Here is a 13,469-nt window from a genome sequence, read left to right on the forward strand (position 1 = left end):
TGTGGCAACAGGGGCTTGTACGTATGCACCTATGAATGTGTATTGTCATGCTATTTGCTTGTACACTAATCCAATGCATGACCATACTTTAGACACACATACAAATGCATCTCCCCTTTACGTTGCAGAGGGAGAAACATCACCTCCTGTACAGCAGCCTGTCCCACTCTTCAATGATGAAGAGGAAGACCTAGCAACTATCAACCAGGACACACTCCAACATCTGCTCGACTCAATTAGCACCCCATCTCCGGAAGCAGGGCCATCCAGCAGTGTTGTGGAAACTACAGCCCCTGCACAAACAACCCAGCAGCAAGCACCAACCACCAAAGCTGTCTCCCCGGGCCTTGAGGACCCACTTCTGGCATTTCAACGTGCGGTAGAGGTCCAGCAGGACATGGCTGGTAGGGTGAGAGTGGGGTTTGACAGCCTGGCTGCCACATTAGATGGGTTATGTGGGTGTCTCAGTCCCATTCGGGGACACCTACAGACCATCACAGACACCCACAGTCCACTACATGCTCTCCGGCATTCCTTGGCTGACAATTGATGGCGTGCTGACTCGAAGACAAGAACAACTGTCCAGTCTGAGTGGCTCCAGTGATGTCAGCAAGGAGTTGCGTCACATGCAAATGACCATGGAGAACATGGAGCGGATGCAAGCCTCACTAATGGCAGCCATGGTTGAACACCAGAGACACTTTGCTGGAATCTTTCATCCCCTACAGCTGCTTGTCACAGCAGTGCTGCATCAAGGTTTGGCACAGATGAATGCTGCTGCCGCTTCAACATCTACATCTCCGCCCCATGATGTGTCAGTGCTTCACAGTGCCGCTGACAATCTACCACCATGCACACAGGAGGCACATGACACATCAGAAGACAAAAATGTTGATGATTCAGCAATATTGCTAAGAAGAAAGCTGTAGAATTCAACAATGCTAAATGGTTAGTTTTGCCTTGGATCTGTGCTTAGCAAAATGCCTGGGAGCATCATCTTGCAATGTCCTCTGCTACACACTGTGACACTCACCTTGGACCTCAATATGGACTGCCATAATTTGTGATGTTCCCAAAGGCACTGCAATCAGCCTGCTGAATGAACTCTGCTTCTTCCTCTGGACATGTTCCACCCAAAGGACTCTGTCAGGCCCCCCACTGGGCATCTATAAAATGTGTGGGTTGTTTGACTGAGTACTTTGGTAGTCTTCAACAAAGCCAATGCACATGCTTATTAAAACCTAAAATTTACACAGATGAGTGTTTATGATGACCATTCAGTTATAGAAGTCTCCAATAATGTATGAGCAGTGAATCCATCCAAATGTACACCGAGTGACATATGACAAATATTCATGTTCAACTGTGTCACAGATAGGTAGTGAGATGACTGGGCATGTGAGATTTATCCGTGCCCTCATTGATCAAATATGACCTACTAGCAATATCCCAACAATGCCCTCCGTACATAATGGCAATAGGCATGTGTGGAAATAGGCTCAAGTCTGTTGTATGCCACAAGTAGTATCTCCCTTTAGCATTGAAAGCAAGTCTCACTTTGTAGATCTACTCACACTCTACGGGGTGGACAAAGATTGTTGTGATAGTGGTCATTGTATATCACATTCCAAGATAGAGCACACCATATCACTATGGTTAGTGTGAAAGGTGCGACCAGTGGGTGTTGTGTGGGTCGTTCCAGTGCAACACCCATTGATTTGATGCTGCCCCCTATGTACAAGGGTGGCCTCCATATGAGGCAGCACCAGAAATAAGACCTGAATAATCCTGGTCCAAAATAGTCAAAATGAGGAAAACCAATGCATTTCTCATCGTAGTTGATTCTTCAATATGTGCTGCATGTGCAGCACACATGCAAACATCACAATGCCATGTTTTCTATATGAACATGAAGGTGTGCCTTCCTGTATATGAACAAAGGCGCATATGTACTAGGAAGTGGAGGAGCGCGTCGTTAGCCTCCTTGGCTTAACTACACTCTCCCCCAATTTTGAATCGCAAGGCTGCACCATATTCACAAGAATATGGTGCAGCCTTGCGTTTCATTCTGCAATGATGCTAGGTTTATCTGATTTGCGCCAAAGAAGACACCCTTGCACCAGAGTGCAAGGGTGTCTGTGAGCATGTGAGGATCGTTCATGGGTAGGAAGGTGTCCCTTCATGCACAGGAACAATCCTGGAGAAGCCCTACTGTCCCTTTCGCTGGTGCTGCATCTAGCATCACACCTGGCAAAACAACATTCGGGGTATTAACACTGACTTGTACATGAGGCGCAGGCCCTCTCACCACCACTACTTCATAATCTGGGACATATTGGTGGTGATCGGGTCCAACGTGGTTTAATCCACATCTTTGACTCAGCTGAAAATTTCAAAACACAGGACTGTACACTTCTAAATATTACAAGACATTCCCAAAAGTAATGCCCCCTGTAATCAGAATAGTAATTGAGATGTAATGGGGAATGTGTTGTAATGAATTGTGTTGTAAAGTCCAGCATTGTAAAATGTATTGTGTGTTAAAACATGTGGATTAAAAGCATGCCTGGAAAATGCATGTGGGGTAACATCACATATTCTGCGAGAGTGGCTTGTACATTTGACCTTGAGTCAAATGAGGGGAATGAGTCCAAGGAGACAGCTGTACAACACCATTGCATTGTCAAAACATGCCAATTACATAGATAGGCCCATCTTTGCTAGTTGGTGGTTGAACGTGGCATTGGAAGCCTTGGCTTTAAGCTAATTCATGGAAAACATTATGCAGTATACATACGAAGGTACTGCGCAGACCTGTATCTGCCACCACACAGCCTGGAAAACACTACCTACTTGTGCATAATCTGGCACACTTGTACAGTCATCCCAGCCAAGAATGTACACGCATTCCATGTCTCGTCATACTCATAACTAACACCACTCACATGTCTCCTCTCCTGTCGGTACGCTCTGGGATCAGCATGCATGTGCTGTATAGACAGAACACATTGATATTCATTGCATGGGTATCACTGAATGGGGATGTGCAAACATACATCAGGAAGACATATGCATTCCTCCATCTTCACTTACCAATTTGTACACCCTTCACACTTTCACCAACCCCATCACACTGGAGTCAAGGTACATGTGATACACACACATGCGTCCTGGTACTATGGACATGATTCGATCCTGACATTCATCACATCTCAGAATGACAACATTTAATGGGTGTGCTCACCAGTGGCATGTGGGTTTCTGAATGCATCTATGTCCCCCTATGTTGAGTGGTCTTCCAGCTGTGAGACATAAAACAATATGTGTGTTGGTAACCAAAAAAAGAATTCACACGTGTCCTAGTCATCATCCAATTGATCACCTTCAATGTAAATGCTCTGTAACTGTACCTTTGCTGTTCATGTTGCATACATGATTGTGTTGGGTTTGCCTGTTATTCCCACAAGATATAATAATGCAGATTGAGGGCAAACAAGGCAATCATGCTTGCACATTCACACATTTTGCACAGACGACTTGTGTGACACATTCCCAAGGCCCTGTTTGCTCAAACATAATCATGTTCTCCATGTTCATTTGACAGCAGTATTGCTGGAGATTGCACAAGGGTGCGTCAAAACTATTGATGGTGTATGTCACTCTTGAGTACTCATATGGTAAATATTTTAAGTTTCATTTCTCATACAATGTTACTCTAGACAGACGTACAAGGGCAGCATACATAGTAGTCTGCACCACTATAAAATGTAAGTGAATAGCTGACCTGATCTCATCAAAACTCTGAAAAAAGCATTAGTCCTCATTTTTCTGATCTTTACATGTGTGCTGCCTTGTGCAGCACCCATGGAATGATCAAAATGCATTGGATTGTTTATGTCATGTAAGGTAAATCTTCATGTACATGAATAATCTTTTCCCGGCACTATGGTGCAAGGGTGCCTGAGTTGCCACTACACTGCAACTTTTTAGCACTAGCGCTGGTGAAAACACAACCCTGCACCATATGCTTGTAAACATGGTGCTTAAAGACAAAAGTGGTTCTGTTGGGTGGCAGAATTAATTGCTTTAAGGGAAGGCTATGTCAGCTCATAACACAATAGAAAGAATTAAATTCAATTAAACCTCTCTGAAAACAAATGTAGTTCAAAACTTTTATACAGTAAAAAGACACAATTATACTACACAGGAATTACTTCATTCCGTTTTAGTTTCAATAAATGCTAAAACATGTGAGTAGTGACTGTTGGTGAACAAAGTGAATAGTGCATTATAATTCAGTGACACTTATATACAAATGTATACAGTATTGTACAAGGGGGAAAAGGGGGGGGAAGGTTTTTGGTTTGAAGGTCAGAGTTCTGAGTTAATGCTCCAAGGAAACAGATGGTTACTGTGCCCGTTCCCGGAGGTTTCTTGACCAATATTGTGCGTCGACGTTTCGACCTGATGCGCCCCAATTGGTGGTCGCGGCGGGTCTTTATCAAGACTAAGGAGGGAGGAGGGGGGGGACAAGGGTGTCTGGTCTTCCAGGAGGATAATATCACGCCCTGGAGGGAAGCCGGAAGGTCAATCCCGAATTGAAGGAAATGCGTGCGTTCACTGCAAGAGCCGAGCGCCGTCTGACATGTCATGCAGGAGCTCCTGCATGACATGTCAGACGGCGCTCGGCTCTTGCAGTGAACGCACGCATTTCCTTCAATTCGGGATTGACCTTCCGGCTTCCCTCCAGGGCGTGATATTATCCTCCTGGAAGAGACCCCCTTGTCCCCCCCCCCCCCTCCCTCCTTTGTCTTGATAAAGACCCGCCATGACCACCAATTGGGGTGCATCAGGGTCGAAACGTCGACGCACAATATTGGTCAAGAAACCTCTGGGAACGGGTACAGTAACCATCTGTTTCCTTGGAGCATTAACTCAGAACTCTGACCTTCAAACCAAAAACCTTTCCCCCCCTTTTCCCCCTTGTACAATACTGTATAAATTTGTATATAAGTGTCACTGAATTATAATGCACTATTCACTTTGTTCACCAACAGTCACTACTCACATGTTTTAGCATTTATTGAAACTAAAATGGAATGAAGTAATTCCTGTGTAGTATAATTGTGTCTTTTTACTATATAAAAGTTTTGAACTACATTTGTTTTCAGAGAGGTTTAATTGAATTTAATTCTTTCTATTGTGTTTTGAGCTGACATAGCCTTCCCTTAAAGCAATTCATTCTGCCACCCAACAGAACCACTTTTGTCTTTAATCATACTTACCCAGGTTCTGAGGGATACAGGGTTACCCCTTTTTTGTTAAACATGTAAACATGGTGCAGCATTGCATTTCTGCAGTAGAAAAATTAGTCCTGAAGGCATGATGTAGAATGCCTCACACCTCAAACTACTTGTACATATACCTCATTGTGTCACAGACAGCATTTTTTATTATTAACAAAAGTGTTAATTCAACTATTTTGAGGTGTACTTACCACCTTGTTGGCTGATGAGGACTCCAAGGTGATCCAACATGTACGCAATCCTGCCATCGATGCTTCAATTGTCGGCAGCATCTGGCTCCTCACATTCTCCTACCTCACCTTCCTCACACGTACCGCATAGCCCTGCAGGATCCGACCCCCACTTTCGATCAACACTGGCAGGTAGTGCTTCACTAGCCAGACGAAGCCCCCAATGCCCCCTGTGACATCCTGCCCTCCCTACCCTAACCCACCATTTCCCAGCACACACCTAAACCCACTCCTGAAAAAAATAAAACCCCAAGATATACCCCAACAACGATCAATAATTTAAAATACCCCTTGGACAAACACCTGACAAAAAATAGTACTAGACACAAAAAAACAAGTAAGGACAACTACACAAGACTTCACAGGGACACTAGGGAAAGTTCACAGGACGCAACCACACTCTCAAAATTAAATTCAGCAGCTCACAATACCAAAAACCTCCAACACTCTCCACAATCACAAGATTGTGCTGAAAAGTTAAAGTGAAAGTGCACAGTACTCCTCCAGACAACAGGATGCATGCTGACATCACTTCCTGTTTGGTTGCGGCCCGTTTTTTGACTTTACAATAATTTTCTGCCCGCAAATTGGCTTTTGCATTAATATTTCATGTTTTCACATGTTTTTAGCAATATTTTCATTACGCGATTATGAAAAAATTATCACGTTAGTGTTAATGGGGTAAAAATCTGGATGCTGACTGCAAGTTTGACCTCAGATGGCTGTATTTGCTGTAATGTCATCTCTGAGCCCAAAACACGCCCTAAAATTCCTCTCTGAGTCCAAAATCAATCAATCAATCACAGACATTTATATAGCGCACTACTTACCCGGAGGGTCTCAAGGCGCTGGGGGGGGGGGGGGGGGGGGGGGGGGGGGGAGTGCTGCTACTGCTCGAACAGCCAGGTCTTGAGCTTCTTCCTGAAGGAGAGGTGGTCGTGGGTCAGGCGCAGGTCGGTCGGAAGGGAGTTCCAAGTCTTGGCGGCCAGGTAGGAGAAGGACCTTCCTCCTGCTGTCGTTCTCCGGATGCGGGGGACGGCGGCGAGGGCGTGGCTGGCTGATCGGAGACGTCGTTTGAGAACGTGGAAGTTGATGCGGTTGTTGAGGTAGCTGGGGCCTTGATCGTGTAGGGCTTTGTGTGCGTGGGTGAGGAGGCGGAAGGTGATTCTTTTGTTGACGGGGAGCCAGTGCAGGTCTCTCAGATGTCTGGAGATGTGGCTGTGTCGTGGGATGTCGAGGATGAGTCTGGCTGAGGCGTTCTGGATTCGCTGGAGTCTCTTCTGGAGCTTGGCGGTGGTTCCGGCGTAGAGGGCGCTGCCGTAGTCCAGTCGGCTGGTGACGAGGGCCTGGGTGACCGTCTTCCTTGTCTCGGTGGGGATCCACCGGAAGATCTTCCGTAGCATGCGCAGGATGTTGAAGCATGACAAGGAGACGGCGTTGACTTGTCTGGTCATGGTGAGGGAGGAGTCCAGGATGAAGCCCAGGTTGCGAGCGTGGTCTGTCGGTTTGGGTGCGCTGCCCAGGGCGGGGGGCCACCAGGAGTCGTCCCAGGCGGAGGGCGAGGAACCCAGGATGAGGACTTCCGTCTTGTCTGAGTTCAGTTTCAGGCGGCTGGTCGTCATCCACTCGGCTACGTCTTTCATCCCTTCGTGAAGGTTGGCTCTGGCGGCGGCGGGGTCGTTGGTCAGGGAGAGGATCAGCTGGGTGTCGTCAGCGTAGGAGAAGATGTTGAGGTTGTGTTGGCGTGCGATGGCTGCGAGGGGGCTCATGTAGACGTTGAAGAGGGTGGGGCTCAGCGAGGATCCTTGAGGGACGCCGCAGATGACTTCGGTGGCCTCTGACTTGTACGGTGGTAGGCGGACTCTCTGTGTTCTTCCGTCGAGGAAGGAGATGATCCATTCCAGTGCTTTCTCCTGGATTCCGACGTCGCTGAGGCGCCGCGCTAGGGTGCGGTGGCAGACAGTATCGAAAGCCGCGGAGAGGTCTAGGAGGATGAGGGCCGCTGTTTCTCCGTTGTCCATCAGGGCTCGGATGTCATCAGTGGCAGCGATGAGGGCGGTCCCGGTGCTGTGGTTGGCTCGGAAGCCAGACTGTGAGCGGTCCAGGGATTCATTCGTCTCGAGGAAGGCGGCCAGCTGCTTGTTGGCGGTCTTCTCGATGACTTTGGCTGGGAACGGGAGGAGCGAGATGGGGCGGTAATTCTTGAGTTCGGTGGGGTCCGCCGTAGGTTTCTTAAGAAGGGCGCTGAGTTCGGCATGCTTCCAGCTCTCCGGGAAGGTGGCGGTGTTGAAGGAGGTGTTGATGATGTCCCGCAGGTGGGGTGCGATGACCCCATGACCCCAAAACACACCCTAAAATTAATCTCAGAGCCCAAAACACACCCAAAAATTAATCTCTGAGCCCAAAACACATACCCACCCACAAACATACAATTCAAGATTAATGACCGCTGTGTGGGAGGGAGGGAGTGAGCCTGCTGTCTGCTTGGAAAGCAGTGCTGGAACGAGGATGGTGCAGGGGAGGGACTGAGCCGGTCCTGGAAGAGGCTAGAGTGACCAGTGACCACGAGGAGAGGGGGACGACGGGTACTCCGGCACAAAGAGGCCAAGTGTCTCTCCGAGGGAGAGGGTCCGAGGCTCGCAGGACCGGGGGAGGTCCCTCTGCAGTCACGGCACCGCCACGGCCCCTGGAAGCATGCGAGAGAGCTACCGGGGAGCTTCTGTGAGGCTGGATGGGCAGCCCGACGGGGACCGACCGGAGGGGCTGCGGACAGCAGCAGGTCTGAATCCGGAGTTCACGACTGCCGAGGATCACACATTCCGCTGCCTGAGCAATGCTGGGCTGTAGCTGGCGACACGTGGCTGCCGACCGATTCACATAGCTTTATATAGCGCGAACTAGACCGGATGATATCAGGTTTCCGAGCGCTTTACATGAGCACCCTAAGAACATCCTTTAGTTGGACCTGCCTGTGAGCCTGTTCACCTGTTTTGCTGGGGAGTCCGAAGTCTGGGACATGTGCCATCGCCAGACCGGCAGTTTGCGCTGGTGCTCCCGCTCACCCCCCGCCGCCGCATTTTCGCACTGTTTGTGCGGCCGCTGTGTGTGGGTGAGCTTGTGGGGCAGGACTACATTGCCCAGCAGGCCCTGCGACCGGAAGCCGCACATCGGGAAAACGCGCCAGGAGGCGCACAAATACCCGCATCACTCCCGGTGGAGCGGGAACATCCTTTAGTTGTACCTGCCTGTGAGCCTGGTCACCTGTTTCGCTGGGGAGTCCGAAGTCTGGGTCCTGTGCTATCGCCAGACCAGCAGTTTGCGCTGGTGCTACCGCTCACCCCCCGCCGCCGCATTTTCGCACTGTTTGTGCGGCCGCTGTGTGTGGGTGAACTTGTGGGGCAGGACTACATTGCCCAGCAGGCCCTGCGGCCGGAACCCACACATCGGAAAACGCGCCAGGAGGCGCACAAATACCCACATCACTCCCCGTGTCGCGGGAGCGCCGGGTGAAGCCTGGGTCAAGGGCGGGTCCGTCTGTGGCCGTCCGGGGCCGAGGAGGCCGGGCTGGGCCAATTCTCTTGGTTCTGCCATCAATTGACTCATCAGCACTCAGTCACAGCTACGTAGCACAAGTACACGGCGTATTGAACATTCCGGACTTTGGCGGTGGGTCTTGGTCACAATAACTGTTTGTTACGAGTGGGAAGGTCGGTTTAGCTTTGAGTGTGGTCAAATTTAGAAATATTTTGGGAGAGACTAAAGGACATAAAGGTGGTTGCAAGGTGTTCCAGTTAGATTAATTTTTTCGGGTATTGGAATCATGGCGAGTAAAGCTAAAACGCGTTCCACTAGGGGTAAACCTCTTGTCCCTAATACACCCAGAACTATAGCGTTAGAAACCAATAATGAGTCACTGACCCGGAAAGTTCAACCTACAGCAATTGACCTCATGTTGAGGAAAGTCATCGGTGCGGTCTCCGGAGAGATTGAACGCACGGAGAGACGGCTATCCTTAACGCCCGCAACAGCCCTATCCACCCCTCTGCAGGCAACTGATAATGAAATAATGGCGCTTCCCTCACCTGTCACCCTGGACATATCGGCTGACGACCTTCCTTCTGCCCAGCCGGAAACTGACACGGTAATGGCACCAGTCGTGGCCAGAAACAAAACCCCTAATAGTAGAACCAGAAAAGTAGGGCCTAGAAAGTGCCACCAGGGCAAACCGAAATCAAACGTCCTGACGCCAAAAACAAATAACACCAAGGGCAAGGTAATTGTAGAGCCCACAACTTATCACCCGGTTCCACCAGGGTGGATGTCTTAAGTAATAATAGACCTCCAAAATCATTTGGAACTCTTCATCGTAAGCCAGAGCAAGCCATTAGTTAGCAGGCTAGATAAAATCACTAATGAACTGAACAAACAGGGGAGGGTAAAGGTTCCCATTAACAATAATAATTCACTAGCCAACCTCGCGCCAGTAAACCCTACCCCAGTGCAGCATGCCCCTGCTAAAAATAACTGTGTCAGTAATGTGCCAGGCACAATTGCACAAGTACATGCTCCCCCAAACCCTGTAACACAGCCAGACTTAGGTAATAGGCTCAAAACAGGGAACACTGGGCTAGATGAGGGGCAAGGCCAAACAACTACATCGCACTTACAATACAGGAATCCCTCAACACTCAGGGGGGAGGAGATACAAAAAACACACCGTGAGACAAACAGGATGGTCACCCATCCCTTGCCAGACATAAACGTACCCCCCGAAGCCTGTCCCTATGTAGTCGTGCTGGTTGGGGTTCCAGAGCTCAAGCCTGAGCAGAAAGAGCCTTATGCAGAACTAAAAAACAAGGTAATGCACTGGTTAAACGTGCATAGGCCCTTACCCAGCGGGGAATGCGGGGAGATTGTGCATGTCAGAATGGTCAACTGGGTAGGCAGCAGAAGTAAAGACACTGTGGGTAACTGTATCATAGTAAATTTTAAAGTTACTAGCCTAGTGGAATTTATACTAAACAGCGGAAAAGGAAATGGGACAAGTACCATACGTCCACTCCTACTAGGATATTTTTATCCCATACAATGGGTTACATATGCCCCCAGATACACACGTGGAGAGAGGGGCCTGGCCCCAGAAGGGAACTGGGACAGGAACTTTATTCCAGTAGGCAGGATCACACACGACCAGGGTCTGGAAGACTGGATAAATAGATTCAGGCCCTTATTGTCATTGGATGAAAATGACTGACTAAATAGGCCGGAAATTTTCCAAAATCACACGGCTGACAAGGAGGATGCTGAACCTTTAATCCAAAGAGCACAGGGGAACCAACAGGATGTGGGAAGTGTACATCCCCCATTAAAACGAAGTAAATGGAAACAAAGGGGACTGGCATCAAAGAGGGAGGGATTTATCCCAGACATCTTGAGTGAACAGAATAGACAACACCTGGAGGGAGGCCTAAAAATGTTGTCGTGGAATATAGCCGGGCTAGCGGGGAAATTTGAAAACAATCACTTGCGGGAATATCTAAGGGAGTTCCAAATAATACGTTTCCAGGAGACTTGGGCAATTGAAAGCACTCTGCTCCAGCTACCGGGCTACAAATGTTTCTTTGTACCAGCGCAAGAAAACAGATTAGAAATGGCAAAGGGAGGGTTGGCCATATATGGAGACCTAAACCTAGAAGGACTATGGACAGCCCCATCTTGGTCGTCACACACACTACAGGCTGTAAGATTTGTAGGAAATGGATTGAGGTTGCTGTTATTTAATATATACAACACAGGGCCGGTAGTAGGGAGCAATGTTGTACTCCGGGAATTAGATCACAGACTCAATCAAGAGCTAGAACACAGGAGAGGAGCAGCAGAACCCATTGTAATTTTGATGGGTGACTTAAATTGTCATCTATGCCCTCACCTGCTCCCGGTAACCTCTGATTGGTCCTCCTGCCCGGTCGATAAAGGTCCACACTTAGAACACACTCCTGAAGGGCTAGCCCTTAACGAATTATTAAATACACACGCTTTGGTACATACCATTGACCTGGTTGTCCCGGGTGATGATGGGGCACTTACGCCAACTTTCAAAGGAAGAGGATGCTCCTCATTCATTGACTATATTGTAATATCCAGCTATGCGATAAACTGGATTGTTGGGGCAAGGATTGATTAGAGCATCTTCAGTGACCACAACCCTCTAGTCTTGGTACTCTCGTATAAAGGTCGCACCAAGAGGAGTTTACAACCAGACACTGAAATGAGGGCCTTCGATCAGGGGAGAAGGCTTAAATGGTCACAAATCGATACCAATGCATTTTACAAATCACTAATAGCAAAAGGGAAAAGCCAGATTGATAAATGCCTAGACCCACTGACAGAGGGGCTCTCACTGGTCATGGGGTTCGGGTCCATAACCAACCTGGTTGACGATTTAATGAAGGTAAAGGGCCTCAGTAGAAAGACATCCCACCCTAGATGGTTTGATAGTAACTGCTCTAGAGCACTAAGGGCATTAAAATATAGGCTTAAATCTAAGCCCAGGTATAAACTAAAAGTGGCCCTCTCTAGACAGGAATATAAAAATGCGCTAAAACAGAGAAAGGCTGCCCTTCAAATTGAAGTATGGGCTGACCTGAGGGGGGCTGGAGAGAAAAGGGACTACACTGAATTCTGGAGGATAATCAACAGACTGTGCTTCCAGGATAGCAGTGCCCCGGCAATTGGTACTAATATCCTCCCTGAACAATGGGTGACACACTTCGAGGGACTTTACAATCACATCCACGATATTGGCCCAGAAGGAGGATGGGACGGGACCCGGAGTTCAGTGGTAGAATTCTCCCTCACAGAAATAACCAAGGCGATTCAAGGTCTTAGTCACAATAAAGGCCCAGGCCCAGACGGTACTCCGCCAGATCTGTATCTGAGCAATGTGGACCTGTGGGCCACAATCTTGACGAAGGTTTTAAACGCAGCTGTTATAACTGGGTTCCCACGTTCCTGGTCAACAGCAACAATTGTCCCCATATTTAAGAAGGAAAGCAGGGACAACCCTCAATGCTATAGACCAATATCATTGATCGATGTCTCTGCTAAAATCCTGGGTCGGGCAGTATTGGACCGACTCATGGAATGGACAGAAGAGCATCATATTATAGCGGATACCCAGTATGGCTTTAGAGCAGGAAAATCCACCAGTGATCAGTGCCTTAACCTCTATCTGCTGATTGCAAAATACACAAAAGCCAGCAGTGAAACTATCTATTTGGGGTTTATAGACTTGGCTGTGGCATTTGCTAATGTAAACAGGAAGAAGCTGTGGGCCATGATGAGTTCCCTAGGAATTGACCCAGGTCTGATTAAAAGAACTGCACTGGAACACCACACCCAGGGTTCGCTACAGCATGGAGGGGGGGAGCACTGAATCCTTTCTGTGCATTAGCGGAGTGAGGCAAAGATGCATCCTTGCTCCTTTTTTATTCTCGCTCTACATTAACAATCTTGAGAGAACTCTGATTGCCCTGAATACAGACTGTCCTAAAGCAGGACCGCGTCACATCCCGGTACTTTTGTACGCGGATGACCCGGTCCTGCTGGCCCGCACTCCAAGAAGCCTACAGTGCTTGATCGACGGATTTGTGAAATTCATGGACAGCTTGGATCTGTCTGTGAATCTCAGCAAATCTTTTGTAATGTTGGCAGGTAAAAAGCCCTGTAAACATTACGCATACAAAATAGGGACACATACTTTGCAAACGGTGAAGACTTTTACCTTCTTGGGACTCTTATTTGATGGAGCATTAAAATGTAAAAACCTGATTGAGGAACACTGCTCCAAATTGGTCTCCGCAAATGGTGCAATACTAAGTTTTGCCCGTAGACTCGGACGTTGGTCCCCAGAACAGGTGATGAACCTATATGG

Source organism: Lissotriton vulgaris, chromosome 3_1, assembly GCF_964263255.1.
Source record: "Lissotriton vulgaris chromosome 3_1, aLisVul1.2, whole genome shotgun sequence".
In the NCBI taxonomy this organism is placed as follows: domain Eukaryota; kingdom Metazoa; phylum Chordata; class Amphibia; order Caudata; family Salamandridae; genus Lissotriton; species Lissotriton vulgaris.